Raw genomic sequence first — 15,101 nt, 5'->3', positions numbered from 1 at the left:
TTACTGCCTTCCATCAGCTTCATGGCTAAGCATTACCAGTGTCCTTTGTTTTGCATCATCTTCTTTGCTGTAAGCCAAGGGAAGCACACCCTTTTTTACACCATCATTGAAATATGTAACTTGCTTCTGTTTTAAAGCATGCTGGCCCTTATTTACCACGTGTTCCTGCTGATTTAAAGTGACTCCTTAATCATTCACTTCGGCCAATTTGTCTTTTTGTAAGAGGAGTCCTAAGACCACATAGTCTTGTCTTCCAGTATCCGAAAATTAATTCGGAGGGTGACTGATTATTCACCCTCTATTTTTTGATAGGTGTTTATGGAAGTTATTGGATACTCATTGAGCAGCATAGGACTTTGCAGTCAGAGCATGAAGGAAGCACAGGGAGGCCAAGTTAGCTTTTCAGCCAGTGGCTCTGTGACCTTGGACAAGCCATTTTAATTTTCCATTTCCACATCTAAAAATAAGGACTGGATCAAGCATCTCTGGGGTTCTTTCTATTTCTAACCTCTAGAAAAGGCAGTGAACACAGAGGTGAAAAGCTGGGCCAAGACAACCTGGTTGGAATTCTGGATTTGCTACTTACTAGTAACCTCATCCTAATTCTGTAGCATCGCCGTTTTCCCCAGTTATCTTCAGTCAAAAAAGAGGGTAAGAACCATACCCGCTGCCTAGCTACAGCCTGTTAAGTTACCACCACAGGGCTTCGATAAAGTAGAGGCTGTTGGTATTCACGGTAATGGTGTGTCTGTGCACAACTCAACACAAAAGCAACAGAGATGGCCCAACGCACACTTCTAGTCCAGCATACGTGAGATTGTTAGCCATACAGGACAAAGCAACAGTTCAGAAAAGGCTCGGACAACACACAGGAGAACGTGAGTTTCAGGCAGCTGAGTTCAGGGCTGGGACGGCTGGCTGGGAGGAAACGTAAGCTGAAGCTGTCCTTGTTTGTTTGTTTCTTTCCTTCCTCCCCTCTGGCTCTACCAAGTTTACTTTGGTTCTGAAACCAGGCCCACCCAGGGGAGCTAAGCGAGCAGCAGACCCTTCAGCTTTTTCCTGTCTCGGAGCCTCAGACTGGCGGGACCCTCCGCCCCGTTGGCTCTCAGGCGTCACTTGCATCGCTGGGTGCCCTTCTTAAGTTTTCCATCTTTCCCCAGATGATTTGCAGGCTCCAGTCTTGGGGCCTAAGCCTGCTTCCTAGAACGCTGCCTTTCACCTTCTCGTCCTCCCACTCTGCTCTGTTCAAAAACACACCTCTCCAACCCTGTGGTAAATAAATTAATACAAAGAGAGGGTTTTGTTTATTTGATCTCAGAAAGCTACTGACGTGGTTCTTCACGCAGTCAGTTCCGTGTCGGCGCCCTGGCTGGTTTGGAAGTATTGCTCTGGGTTTGAGATGCCAAGCCACATTAGTGCAGTGTCAGAGCCGGATGGACGGCTGCTGAATGTGGGGCTCAGCTCTAACAGCCCAGGCTTGGTCACGGCTGGGGAGACGGCCCCATTTGTGCCTAACAGCGTACCTTCACTTGCTTGCTTCCTCCGTGTGTTCAACGCATTATATAATTCACGTATGTCGGTTACGCAAAGTGCTTCATTCTTGGGGCAAATTAAGATGGAACGTTTCCCAATAAAAGTAACTGAAGTAGCCCACTGTTTTGATCAGGGGTCAGCAAACCACAGCCTGAGGGTGAGTCCAGACCACTGCCCATCTTCATAAATAAAGCTCTATTGGGCTATGCTCGTTCACATATGCGTCATCTGTGGCTTTTTTCACACTACATGGTATGCTGGAGTAGTTGCAAAAGAGACTATTTGGCCCTCACAGCCTGAAATAGTTACTTTCTGGACCCATTCAGATCAGGTTTGCCAACCTCGGATTCAGATGTAGAGACACCAGATAGGATGGATTCGTTGAATATAGCAAAATAAATTACCTAGATTTTTTTCCTATGAAGCATGTATTTTATACAGATTTTATAAACATCCTTTTCATTTTTAAATTAAAACCAAAGATAATAATAGAAAAATCTTGATAAATTATGAAGGTCTCTTTATGAATGTTGAGGCCGGACTGGAAAGAGACTTTAGGTAGCATCTCATCTGATCTCATCATTGTGATGTGATGTGATGTGATGTGGGCCAGGAGTAAATGGTCGACAAAGAATTCTTGAAACATTTTGGGTGCAAAAGAGGTGCTGTTAGGGGCGCCTGGCTGGCCCAGTAATTAGAGCATGCAACTCTTAATCCCAGGGTCGTGAGTTCAAGCTCCACACTGGGCGAGGAGCATACTTAAAAAGAGAGGGAAAAGGTGTTTTTATTAAAGCATGAAGCAGAAAGAGTGCTGGGATTGTGTTGTGAAGAGTGATTGATTATATACTTTTAAGTTGGGAGAGGCAGAGATAAAGGAAGTTTCCAAAAGGATTTTTGTAGGTTAAAGAAGACTTCTAGGATCCTGGAGATCTGGCTATTGTCTAGCTAAAGTTGCTTTTTGGCTCTAGCAAAGCATTGACAGTAAGATAGTTGTGCGTTCTGGAGCACCTGGGTGGCTCAGTCAGTTGAGCACCTGACTTCGGCTCAGGTCATGATCTTGCAGTCTGTGAGTTCAAGCCCCGCGTTGGGCTCTGTGCTGACAGCTCAGAGCCTGGAGCTTCCTGCAGATTCTGTGTCTCCTCCTCTCTGTGCCCCCACCCCTCCCCCACCGCCTCTCAAAAATAAATAAATATTAGGAAAAAAATTTAAAAAAATAAAAAGACAGTTGTGAGTTCTTTGAGGAATGTGGTACTCTGCCTATGTCAAGTACTTGTCAATGGGCTGCAAGTTGCAAGGAAATTCAATTTTATCTACATTTCTTTTGCCTTTGTTCTTCTCATCTATTTGATAAGCTGAAGAAACTGGAAACTAAAGATGGCTGTGCTTGAAGTCACATGACAAGTTATGGCTGTCACAACCCATAATCTGGGGCTTCTAGCTTCCTGCCCAGGGCTTTTGCCAGCCCTGTTAGGAAACAAACAAACAATCACTGAAAAGAGCTGTTCAGTGCTCCTATGAATTCAGATAACCAACCTCAGATGGGCCCTCAACATTGCCCCGAAGTCCTATTATGTGTCTCCATTCAACATACCCTTCCACTTTCTGTAATGGAGGTTTCAGACTTCATCTTCCAGAAACTTCTACCATCCCCCGTCTTCCTGTGTTCTCATCCAAAAACTTCACTTCCTGCTCTAGAGAAAAATGAAATTTATCACAAACTTGAACTGTCCTGACACCAAACATATGAACCCACCTGTGTCTGTGCTCATCCTCCCTTGTGGTAGGAGACTTGCCCCTTCTCTGGATGGGATCCCACCCAAGAATTTCTATCAACCAACCCTTCTTTCTCTCTCTCCCCTCTTCTCTTCTCTTCTCTCTCTCTTGTTCCCCACCTCTCATATATTGCACCTTTCTTAACAGTTTTTAAACTTATTCACATGTCCTATTTTAAAAGGGAGGGGGGGTGTCTGGGTGGCTCAGTCAGTTAAGCATCCGACTTTGGCTCAGGTCATGATCTCACAGTTGATAGGTTCGAGACCCACATAGGGCTCTGCGCAGCATGGAGCCTGTTTTGTATCCTCTGTCTCCCTCTCTGCCTCTACCTTGCCCAGGCTCAATCTCTCTCTCTCTCTCAAAAATAAACAAACATTAAAAAAATGTTTTAAAAGCCTATTACCCTGCAGATAACTCTCAATTATTTCTTCTCTCATCTGCAGCCAAACTTCTCAAAAGTGTCTTCAATGTGCACTGTCTCTAGGTCTTCATGTCCCATCTCTTCAACCTGATTGTGTGGTTTCAGGTTCCCTCTTACCAATCAAATAACACTCATTATGGTCTTCATGTCTTTAAATCCAGTGAACATTTTCCAGACCTCATCTTGACCTCCCAGCAGCATTCAATACCACTGATCACTCTCTCTTTCTGGACATGATACTCTTCCTTTAGATTCCTTGACACAAAACTCTCCGGGATTTCTCTGTATCTCACAGACCCTCCTGCCAGCTCACCCACTGCTCAGATTCCCTAATTAGCTCATCTTTTCCCCTGGACCTGGAGGAATATGAGAGTTCCTCAGAATGTTGATTGTAGATACTCCCCTTTTTGTTCTATTTGCGATGCTAAAGCATCTCATCCGTGGCAATGCATTCAGTTGCCATTTATTTATACACAAATGTAGGCCTCCTCTGATTCTTTCAACACAAAGGGCCACGGTGATTTTTGACAGCAAATCTAATCATTTCCACCTCCTCCACTTAAGAGACTTCAACCTATACTAACTTAGGATAAATGTAAAATTATGTCTGTGGTCTAAAACGCTCTGCCAGGCCAGCCTCCTGGCCAGCCTCCCCAGCCCCATCTCATCCCAGGCTCCCTACCCTTACTCTTCAGCCTGCACAAGTCTTCTGTTAGTCACCCCTTACATGGGCCAGGCTCCCTCCCCTCTCAGAGAATGAGCCTATTCACCCTCTATCCCTGTACTTGAGATTGCCCTTCTCTCCCCCTTCACCTGGGCAACTCCTACTCACCCTTTGGTCACATCCCTGTGGGCATTTCCAGGAATCTCATCCCACTCATTATTTCTTCAAGAAGATTCCCTTGACTAAGTCCAAGCCTGCATCTTAGCCTCTTGTAACGCTTCACATAGCTATAATTTTACATTGAACTGCATAATTAACTTGATTAATGTCTGTTCTCACCCAAAAAGCAGTAAGCACCATAAGGACACATACCATGTATTATTTTTATTTTATACTGTGTGGCCTAGCAGTGGATAATCAGCGTAGGTACTCAATAAGTACCTCATGAGAGAATACAGGGAGGAAGGAAAGGGTGGATAGATGGACAGTGATGACATCTTTGATCTTAGGTATTGCACTTTAGCATAGGCTCCAGGCTGATGGGATGAAAAGTGTGCAAATTTTCCATTAACTAAGAGCAGAGGAAACATAACCACTTGACAACAATGGGTTCGCTGGAGTCACTATCATGGTGGACACGTCCATACCACTTTTACACTCTTCCCAGGGACACACTATTCCTATGGGAATATAATAATAATAACAAGTGCAGTGTGCGTTTCTTAACTACCACAAATATTTCTAAAATGCAAACTTGTGGCTTCTGATTCATACGTGTTGTTAGGGAGGAAAATCCAAGCTGTCACAGGCTCCTAAAAGCTCTGCATTCTTCTTCACTGTGATTCTACATGACTAATATCATTAGCCAACCACAGAAACTAAGCCATTGGTCATAGGAAAATAAAAATGGTGCGTGTGCTGGTTGTGTTTGGCACAAAGCCTTTGTTTGGGCGGATATGCAGGCCAAGGATCCCTAGAATGAACTGCCTTATAGCATTCAGTCAGGTCCAAAGAACTGAGCCCTTACTGAAACAAATCAACACCCTATAGCAATCAACTGAATCCAAATTACTGAGCCTTTTCCTAGATGCCTAGGAGAGTGGAACACTTATGTTGATTCCTACACACTTAAGCACAGTCCTCTTCAACAGTTACCTTAGAAGGGAACATATTTATTTTAGTGGTACTGCCCTTACTCTGAATATTTTGGGACTGCCTTCAAGGCCAAGAGTATATTATTAAATACATCCTCAACCTTCTGAGAGTAAATGTGATTTTTAGAAAAAATCCAAAGTTATGAAGAATCAAATCTGGTGAATAAAATCAGGGATCAAGCTGAGTAATAGCATTTGATCCAAATAAGATTTAAACCCAAAACTATACAGATTTTCTTATGTGAGGAATGAAAAAAATGGTTCTAAAGAGCCAACTGGTTCTCAATGAGGAGTTTCCAGAAATATTTGAAGAAATGGAAAACACACATAGCTTCATCAGATGACAGGGCTTACAAGTTCTGATGTGTTTGTTTTAAAACTCAATCTCATCTCTTTAGAGATTTGAACTGGCCATACCCCAGGCCAGCCTTGGCCAGCAAGATGTGTTTTATTTGGACGATGTGCTGGTTTTCTTTAAAAATCAAGTCAAGATTAAAAAATCAAGAGATTTCAAGTACAAATTTGGATTTCTGATGTCCTCCGAAAAATCTGAAGATTTGGCAAAACTCTCCCCACAATACTACGTGCCGATCCCCTCCTGGATCCAAATACCAGCCTCCTTCTTTATAAAGAAAGAAAACAAACAACCAGGCCTGCATCCCTCACTGCCCTGGCCTTACTAATTATGATGCACCCCCACCCCCTCCACTGTTTATTGTTCTATAGGACATTTGTTTATTTAATTGCCCATGCCATCTCTCTCTAGATTGAAAGCTCTTGAGGGCAGGGATTTTTTTCCTGTGTTTGTTCTCGGACGTATCCTCAGTGTCTGGGGCAGAGCTGGCGCTCAGGCCTATCTGCTGAGTGAATGAACAAACGTCTAGCCCCTGTGGGCACTCCATTTACAACTCCTCCTCTGCGGTGATACTTAGCAAACAAGAAGATTTTAGGTATAAAATCAAGAGCATTTTTTTTTTTTTTACCATGTATACCTTTCATTTATGCCACTATGGTGTTGTAATTACTCTTCTTCACAACAATATTGTAAAATGTGCGTTATCTCTGAATCTTCCCTCAAGTTTTTCTACCTTTCTATTGTATTTACTCCGTTGTACTGTAGCATTTCATTCTTTTGAACACAAACTAAATTCTGTACATAAAATATAATAAAAAGACTGCAGTGAAGTCTCTCTCCAGCCCCCATCCCTTAATTAAGGCAGCCAACAATGGTGCTCATTTCTTGGGTGTCCATGCATAGATATTCTTTGCAGACACATTTATATATTCTTTCTTTTTGTATTCATAGATGTTTCATACTACAGACACCATTATGCATGTTGCTTTTCTCATTTAACAGTATTTTTTACAGTTTATTCAATGTCAATTCATAAGGGGTTCCATCATTTTTTTTTTTAACTTCTATCGCATTCTATTGGGTGACTATCAAATCTTTACTTACCTGGTCCCTGTTGATGGATATTTATGTTTTGCATGTGTCCTTTTATAAGTGTTTAAGATATGAGTGTTACAGGTGTTTAAAAAGTAACATTGTGGTAGTCTATATTTTGCACCACAATTAGAAAGTCTCCCTACTTAAAAGCTATGAAAGGAATCTCCCATGGATTTCTCTAAGACTTTCATTTGCTACGTTTAAATCTTTCATCTCCTTGGTATTTAACCAAGCTGCCTTATAAGGTATAAGGTATGAGTTATGGATTCAACATTGACTTTTTTCTTAGATGGTTTATTGGTTGCCCCATCTCCATGACTTGAATAAGTCAGCTTTATCATATTCTCGGTTTCCGTACATAGTAAGGTCTATTTCTGAACTTCTGTCCTGTTGCGTTAATCTATTATCTATTCATGCTATATTATCTATTCATCATCACTAATACCACATTGTTTTAAAGAGTTGTTTTTTTTTTTTTTTAAGTGGGCTCCACATCCAGCGTGGAGGCCAGTGTGGGGCTTGAACTCACGATCCTGGGATCAAGACCTGAGCTGAAATGAATAGTCTGATGCTTAAACAACTGAACCACCCAAGCACCCCAATATTGCACTGCTTTAATCATAAATGCATTATACATTAATCATAGTATTTTTAATATACTATAGGGTACAAAACCCTATCATTTTTCACATATTTAATATTATGTCAAGATAATATTCATATATTCTTCCTTCCTTGTAGGTTTTTGAGTTTTCAGGAACAAGCAGTGAATAATCCACACATGAAATCATCTGGATTTGGTACTTTCAGGGAAGGGTAGGGGAATTCTTTGACAGTGTTTACTTTTTTCCCCATGATTATTAGTCTGCATGGACTTGACTTTTGTTTTGTTACTTTACATTTTTCAAGAAAATGAACTAATCAAAATTCTCAACTTATTTGCAGAAAGACATTCTAAGTCATCTATTATAATTGTTCTCATCCTCAACATCCATAACATTCTTTTTTCTATTCCTAATTTTGTGAACTTATTATTTCTCTTTTTCAAATTAGGTCAGCTGATACTTCATTTACTTATTGTCTTGTCTTTGTTTTTTCCTAAGAATTAACTTTTGGATGTCTTTATTCATCAGTTCTGCTAAGATATTTTCTAACTCAATAAGCTTTCTGACTTCTTTCAGCTTCTCTTTGCTGTGTGTTCTTTTTCTAACATACTTAATGTTAAATACATGATGTATTTGGGGGTTTTCTTTCAACTTAATTGAGGTATGATTGATAAGTAAAAATTATATATACATATGTTGTACATGATCTTTAAGGTGTACAATGTTATGACTATATATATATATATATATATATATATATACACACACACACACACACAGTATGAAATGATTACCACAATCAAGTTAATTAATGTATCTATCACCTCATATGGTTATCATCTGTGTGTGTATGTGTGTGTACAGTGAGAACACTTATGTTCTGTTCTCTTAGCAAATGTCAAGTATACAATATAGTGTTATTAACTATAATCACCATGCTGTACATTAGAGCTCCAGAAATTATTTATCTTATAACTGAAAGTTTGTACCCACTGTGCAACATCTTCCCTGCTCCGCATTCTTTACCACTGGCAACCACCGTTCTACTCTCTGATTCTAATGAGTTTTTTAGATCCCACATATAAGTGAGATTTGCAATATTTGGCTTTCTATGTCTGGCTTATTTCATTTAATGTAATGTCTTTCAGGTATCATCCATGTTGCCACAAATGGCAAGATTTTCTCTTTTAAGCTGAATACTATTCCATTGTGCACATACCACATTCTCTTTATCTGTTCATCTATTGATGGTCACTTAGGTTGTCTCCATATCTTGGCTATTGTAAATAATGCTGCAATAAACATTGGAGTGCAGATACTTCAAGATATCAATTCATTGGGGCAGTGGGGTGACTCAGTTGGTTAAGTGTCTGACTCAGCGCATCTGATCTCAAAGTTCCTGGGATCAAGCCCTGCATCGGGCTCCTTGCTGACAGTGCAGATTCTCTCAAGGGCAGCTTGAGATTCTCTCTCCCTCTCTCACTGCTCCTCCTTCTCCCTCTCTCTAAATAAATATTAAAAAAGAAAAAATGATATCAACTTCATAACCTTTGAATATATACTCAGAAGTGATGTTACTGGACTATATGGCAGTTCTATTTTTAATTTTTTCAGGAAACTCCAAACTCTTTTCCATAATTGCTATACCAGTTTACATTCCCACCAACAGTGTACCAGGTTTCCTTTTTCTCCACATCCTCACCAGCATTTGTTACCTAGTTGTTTTTTTTTTTAAATAACCATTCTTAAGAGTTGTGAGGTCGTATCTCATTGTGCTTTTGATTTGCATTTCTCTGATGATTAGTGATGCTGAGCATCTTTTCATGTACCTGTTGGTCATTTGTATGCCTTCTTTGAAAAAATGTCTTTTAAATCTTCTGCCCATTTTTAAATTGGATTATTTGGGGGTTTTTTTGTTTGTTTGCTTGTTTGTTTGTTTTGCTGTTGAGTTGTAGGAGTTCCTCATATATTTTGGATATTAACCCCTTATTAGATACATGGTTTACAAATATTTTCTCACATTCAATGGGTTTCCTTTCCATTTTGTTGATGGTTTCCTCAGCTGTACAGAAGATTTTTATTTTGATATAGTCCCACTTGTTGATTTTTGCTTTTGTTGCCTGTGGTTTTGCCGTCACATCCAAAAAATGATGGTCAAGATTAATGTCAAGGAGCTTCTCCCTATGTTTTCTCCTAGGAGTTTCCCAGGTTCAAGTCTTAATCCATTTCAGGCTAATTTTTGTGAATGATGTAAGGGCCCAATTTCATTCTTTTGCATATGGATATCCAGTTTTCCTAGCACCATTTACTGAAAAGACTGTCCTTTCCCCACTGTGTATTTTTGGCACCTTTGTCAAATTTTAGTTGACTATGTATGTGTGGGGTTATTTCCGAGCTCTCCATTCTATTCCATTAGTCGATTAAAAACTGTAAATGGATGGATGGATGGATGGATGCAGAAGTACCAAAATACTAAATTACAGGCCAGGATGATTAGTACCAGCATTTGTCCTGCCTGTCTGTCCAAACATGCCGCTCCTTACAGAAGAGACTGTTGTGTTCTATATTCCTTCAAAACTATTCACTGACGCACCCCAGGAGCCAGCTCTTAACATACTAAGCATTCCTCCTGAATGTGTACAGATTTCTTCTTTACTTTATGATCCTGAGAAGGCATAACAGACATACCGGAGTTGGGAGCCAATCAGTCGATTTTATTATGCAATACCATGCTAATTTTGATTATTATGGCTTTGTAATGTACTTTGAAATCAGGAAACGCAATGCATTAGCTATTTGGAGTCGTTTGTGATTCCATATGAATTTTAGGATTTTTTTCCTATTTCTATTTCTATTTCCTATTTCAAAATGCCATTGGAATTTTTATAGGGATTGCATTGAATCTACAGATGGCTTTGAGTAGTATGAACATTTTAACAATTTTAATTCTTCTGATCCATGAACATAGGATATCTTTCCACTTGTGTCTTCAACTTATTTCACGAATGTTTTATAGTTTTCTGTGTAGAGCTCTCTCATCTCCTTTGGCTAAATTTATTCCTATTTTATTCTTTTGATAGTATTATAAACCACATTGTTTTCTTAACTCCTTTTTCAGGTAGTTGCTGTGAGTGTATAGAAATATAACAGATTTTTATATATTGCTTTGAATCCTGCAACTTACTGAATTCATTGATTAGTTTTAACAGGTTTGTTTTGTTTTGTTTTTTGGTGGAATCTTTTGGGTTGTCTATATATAAGATCATGTCATCTGCAAATATAAACAATTTAACTTCTTATTTTCCAATCTGGATGCCTTTTATTTCTTTTTCTTGCATAATGGCTCTGACTAGGATTTTCAGTACTGTATTAAATAGAAGTGGTGAGAATGGATACCATTGTCTTGTTCCTGATCTTAGAGGAAAAGCTTTCAGCTTTTCACCATTGACTGTTGACTATGATTTTAGCTATGAGCTAATCATACATGGCATTATTATGTTGAGATACATTCCTTTTTTACTATGTTGTTGAGCGTTTTTAATTATAAAAAAATATTGAAATTTGCCACATGCTTTTTCTGACTGAATTGAGATGATCATATGATTTTGTTTCGTTCCCTTAACGTGATATATCACATTTATTGACTTGCACGTTTCAAGCCATCCATACATCTCAGGGATAAATCCCATTTGGTCATAGCATATGATATTTTTAATGTGCTGTTGATTTCAACTTGCTAGTAGTTTGTTGAGAATTTTTGCATTCATGTTCATTGGGGATATAGGCCTGCAATTTTCTTTTCTTGTGGTGTCCTTGTCTGGCTTTGGTATCAGGGTAATAATGGCCTCATAAAATGAATTTTGGAGTATCCCCTCCTCTTCAATTCTTGGGACAATTTTCAAAGAATTAATATTAATTCTTGAAATATTTGGTAGAATTCACCAGTGAAGCTCTCTGGTCCTGGGCTTTTCTTTATTGGGAGGTTTTTAAGCACTGCTTCAATCCCCTTACTCATTATTGATCTGTTCAGATTTTCTGTTCCTTTATGATCTAGTCTGGGGAGGTTGTAAGTATCTAAAAAAGTATTAGTTTCTTCTAAGCTACCCAATTCGTTGGTATATAATTGTTTATAGTAGTCTCTTGTTATCCTTTGTCTTTCTGTGATATTAGGTACAATGTCTCTTTTTTCATTTATAACTTTGGGCCCTCTGTCTGTTTAATCCACTTAAAGTTCTGCCAATTTTGTTTATCTCGTCTAAAAATCAGTTCTTAGTTTTGTTGATTTTTCTATTGTCTTTTTATTCTCTACTTCATTTACTTCTGCTCTTTACTATTTCTTTCTTTCATGCTAACTTTGAACTTAGTTTTTTCTTTTTCTTTTTCCTTGAGGCATAAAGTTAGGGTTGTTTCTTGAGATTTTTCCTTGTTCTTAATGTAGGCATTTATCACTCTAAACTTCTATCTCAGAACTGCTTTTGCTACAGGCTATAAGTTTTTGATATGTGTATTTCCATTTCTGCTCATCTCAGTGTACTTTTTTATTTCCCTTTTGGTTTCTTCTTTGACCGACTGGTTGTTCAGGAACATATTGTTTAACTTCCACATAGTTGAGAAATTTTCTTTCTTGATTTCTTGTCCGGGTGATCTATTCATTGATGAAAGTGGAGTAGTAAATTCCCCTATTACCATGTTACTGTTAATTTCTTCAATTCTGTTAAACTTGCTTTATATATTTAGGCATTCTGATGTGGGGTGCATGTATATTTGCAATGATTATATCCTCTTGAATTATTTAGGGGAGGACTTTCTTGGTTTTCAATCATTTGCAGTTTTTCTTTTTGTATATGTCTGTTTTTCTTTTTTAGATTTCTTTTTTAAAAAATTGTTTTCCTTTTAGGGAGAGGGAGAGCATGAACAGAGGACAGGGGCAGAGAGAGAGAGAGAGAGAGAGAGAGAGAGAGAGAGAGAGAATATCTTAAGCAGGCTCCACACCCAGCATGGAGCCTGACGTGCGGCTCAATCCCACAACCCTGGGATCATGACCTGAGCCAAAATAAAGAGTAAGATACTCAACCAACTGAGCCACCCTGGCACCCCTCTTTTTTGCATTTCTAAGTTGATTATGGAAACATTATTCTGTCTCTAATACTTCTACTTATTTCGACTTTGGAGAAGATTCATCACCTAACAATGGTCACTTTTTTATAATTATTTTGTTTTCTTTCTGTTATTCTGTAATTATTCTGTTTTTCAGGGGCAAAATGTTATAATAATTCTAGATTAACCTATTAATATTCTTATATTCTTGTTTTATACTTAACCTGCATTCCTTGAATGATTAAGTATGTTCAAGTCTTCCACTACTATCATGTGTCCGTTTATTTTGCCTTGAACTTTATGCAGTTTTTAATTTCATGACTTTCAGTGCTATTATGTAAAGCCTAAAGATTCTTGATGGCTAGACTTTCTACCAAATAATTTGAAGGTAGATGGACACTGAAACATTGGACCAACAAGTGGTTAATACCATCCCCAGTTTATCAAAGCAAATCTCCAAACCAAAGACTTTTCATGGGTAGGGAGTTGGTGACAGGTGTACTTGTGAGTAAGCCACAGACAAATGCATGTAATAAGATGCTTTATTAATTAGGAAGAGTGGCATGAGGATATATGTGCTTGGTATTTTAATCCCTTCTTCCTGGAGTTTGATTCTTCTTGCTATGAATTTATGAGAAAGGGCAGCAATTGTGTCATGCGTATATCCAGCAACTAGTACAGTGCTCTGCCCTTGTCCTTGGTGAACACTTGGGAAGTAGTTGTGGATGGATGCATGCATGGGTGGATGGATGCATGGATACAGAAGTACCAAAATACTAAATTACAGACCAGGATAATTAGTACCAGCATTTGTCCTGCCTGTCTGTCCAAACATGCCGCTCCTTATAGAAGAGACTGTTGTGTTCCATATTCCTTCAAAACTGCTCACTGACTCACCCCAGGAGCCAGCTCATAATATACAAGCATTCCTCCTGAATGTGTACAGATTTCTTATTTATTTTATGATCCTGACTGAGAAGGCATAACAGACATACCGGAGTCGGGAGCCTGTGGCCCTGGCCATTGTCTAGTTTCTGGGTCAGAGGTAAACAGCCTCTGCCGGAGAGACCCAGTCCCAAAGCAGAAAAGACAAGTTGTCCTTGTGATGAAGCAAAGTCACATTCCCCTGAGAGTTGAGCTCCTCATGTTGTCATGTGAAAATACTAGAGACCAAGTGTTAGTTAAAAATAACAGTTCTTTTAAAATATGTAGCAGCATGGGGGAAGACCAGAAAGAACATGTCAAAATATCAGTGGTTAACGCTAGGACAGGTTTTCATTTTTTTTTTTCCTCCTTTATACTTTGTGTTTGCAAACATTTCCACGTGAAGAGGTATTATTCTTATGCTTAAGAAAAAAAGTTTAAGATATTTAATCCTTGAAGTCTTCCACTCTAACTACCCTTCAGCTGGGGAAGGGGGGGGGGGAGTTATAATTTCTCACACATTCTCAGTTCTTGGCTGGAAATAATAATTTCTCACCCTCAGCGGGAGCAGGGTTGAGTTCAGTCAATGCTGCTGGTTCCGGAACTACACTGTTGTGGGGGCACTGCACATACTGCCGGCATGGGCATGCTGCAAGGATGCCATCAACATGCAACTGTCAGGGTACAGGCAGGAAAACAAAACCACACTAGGTAATTCAAACAGAAGGATCTGGTACAAGGAACTGGTTATTGCACTGGCACGGGAGCACCACAAGAGCAAGGAAAGAACACTGAAGTAACCCAGCTGCAAAAAGCAGCTGTCCCCCTAGATACAGGGTTACTAGGATCCTACTCAGAGGAGCAGTCCTGTGGAGCTGGCACTCAGAGTACTAAGAAAGGGCTCCAAGCAGCTGTTTCGAGAACCTCTGTGGATTACAAAGACACTGCTTCTGGAAATGCTAAAAGACATAGGAGGGTCCAGCCAATGGCCACTGCTGGCACATGCTCCCGGGCGTGGAGGGGCATGAAAAAGAAGGAAGTGCCTTCTCTCCTCTCACCCTCCACCCTCCCTCTAGTGCCTTCTATTGGCAGAATCAAATAGAACGTCCTCTGGCAAGGGACCACGAGAAAGAGTCTGCCAAGTCCCAGCCTGGGAATCACAGAGCAGAGGATAGAAGGGTGAGTTCGGAGCTGAGGGGCAACTGGTAACCGACTGGCACTCAGCTTTTTGGGTTGGAAAGTCTGCGGTTTTGCAAGGAGCACTCAGCCTGCCTTGTGCATTCAACTGTTCCAAACTTTCCCTTTGAACGACCACGGATGTCCCATTTCCAGATATCTCTTTGCATTACATGAAAAGCACCTTTCCTTTTATTAAGGAGCTATTCGTTGGCGATCCCTTTATAAACTTTTCTGGCAGCTGCAACATGGGACTGAGCGTGGTAGCATATGAGGGTTCAGGACTCAAGGGCAGTTCATTTAT

At 39.6% G+C, this 15,101-nt stretch overlaps 1 protein-coding gene across 13 annotated transcripts in view; it reads left to right on the top strand.

The window, feature by feature from the left end:
* Nucleotides 1-15,101, top strand: part of THRB (thyroid hormone receptor beta) — a 388,247-nt gene that overhangs the window by 244,464 nt on the left and 128,682 nt on the right. The gene's annotated exons all lie outside the window — the stretch shown is intronic.

Source organism: Leopardus geoffroyi, chromosome C2, assembly GCF_018350155.1.
Source record: "Leopardus geoffroyi isolate Oge1 chromosome C2, O.geoffroyi_Oge1_pat1.0, whole genome shotgun sequence".
Classification (NCBI taxonomy): Eukaryota; Metazoa; Chordata; class Mammalia; order Carnivora; family Felidae; genus Leopardus; species Leopardus geoffroyi.
This window is presented reverse-complemented; position numbering and strand designations above follow the sequence as displayed.